The sequence below is a fragment of the Tachysurus vachellii genome, chromosome 8 (assembly GCF_030014155.1).
Source record: "Tachysurus vachellii isolate PV-2020 chromosome 8, HZAU_Pvac_v1, whole genome shotgun sequence".
NCBI lineage: Eukaryota > Metazoa > Chordata > Actinopteri > Siluriformes > Bagridae > Tachysurus > Tachysurus vachellii.
Window position 1 is genome coordinate 310001 of NC_083467.1, and position 1540 is coordinate 311540.

The 1540-nt window shown below is 33.8% G+C and overlaps 1 protein-coding gene across 2 annotated transcripts in view; it reads left to right on the top strand.

The window, feature by feature from the left end:
* The window catches only part of LOC132850574 (anosmin-1), a 19802-nt gene extending 19578 nt beyond the window's left edge, over positions 1-224 (top strand). For both annotated transcript variants that reach the window (XM_060877212.1, XM_060877213.1), the window contains exon 14: positions 1-224. This exon is cut by the window's left edge and continues 780 nt beyond it. The gene's annotated coding sequence lies outside the window, so the exon portion shown is untranslated.
* The last annotated feature ends 1316 nt before the right edge of the window (positions 225-1540 follow it).

Here is a 1540-nt window from a genome sequence, read left to right on the forward strand (position 1 = left end):
CTTTATTAATAACTTTGGGATTAAACTGATGAACTGTGTATGTTCTCGCAGAACGTTATTGATCACTATATCAGTATTTATTTGTGTGTATGTTCTGGGTGCTGTTTGTGTGGACTGTACTGTTGTACGCTCTTGTTTTTTTCTGAAACTCACAGCTCCTGGTTCAGAGGTTTTGTATAAAATGAAAAGTGTTAATATGATATGATATATTTTTGTCATTTATTCCTGTACATATTATTCCATAATAAAATTATACCTCAGTCCATTTCACACAGTTGTGTTTTTTTGCTCTTGTGGATGATGGACTTTACTTCAGGAGACACCGTCAGTGAGCGTAACAGGTTTCAGTACACTGCTCTATTTTCTTAAAATAAGTTATTATTATTATTATTATTATTATTATTATTATTAATGTGTGTGTTTATTATCTGCTAATATGGATTCAGGATTCAGCTTTTTGATGAAAGGGAAAAGAAAATAATGAACTTAAAGTTTGTTTTAGCTGAAATGATTTTTATTTCAAATGATATGATCTCATAATGTTACTATGCCTTTTTTGATAAGAGCTTTTCTCTGCTAATTAGCATAAGTAATTTGCTGTATGTAAAACTATTCACCAAATAAATAATATAATAATCTGAAAAACTTTAGAGCCTTTAATTAGATCACATCTTTAATAATAAAGCTGTTTTTGTGTGATCTGGTGAAAATATCCATTAAAAAAAGCTGATCATTAAAGTCGTATCATTTGCCTGTGCTAATAAAATGAATAGCATATTTTCTAGCCAACGGAATAAAGAATACTAAAGATTGTAACTTCATTTTCTTTTAAAATGAGTTTATGGATCTGTTTTGAAGATGCTAAAGCACAGATGAGTTATTGTTCAGCTCCTGCGTGCTCATGCTACGGTCAGCAGATTTAACTCAATGCTAAACTTTCAGTAACTGCATAAAATAAATCCTTTAATAAAAGTCTCCTGTCTGATCAGCAGATGTTGGATTTTACATGTATGTAAAGTGAGTTTAGTGAGAAAAAGTTGAATCCAAGTCCACTTTTGATGTTTTCTTTAAAAGGAACCTTTTACTCTTTCAGCTACTGATGAAGTCTCTTTTCTTTCCTTCTTTTCTGATGTTGATCAGACGTGTAGATGCCCAGAGGCTCGGCGTGCTTCTTGTTAAGCTTAGTGACTTGTAGAAAAATAAAATGAAAGGCTGCTTTTGACATTTTTTCTCCTCCGTTTCTAATCGAGACCAGGATCCATGCAGACTTATCTCCTCTGGCTTGGCTGAGCTCCAGTTCAACTTGCTGTCTATGTTCAGGAGATCTTTCGGGATCAGACGCTCTCGTAAGAAGCTTTCGCATGAACCGACATGCAGGAGAAGTGAAAAACGTGCACATGAAAACATTTTCTTCATCATTCAGCACTGAGACACTGAGAGTTTGTTAGATAAACGTTAGCGTTAAAGCTAAATCCTCTCCGTGTGGTTTAAACAGAATTTTCTTGCCGTTTTTAGCGAAAGCAGCATTGGGAGTGAATGT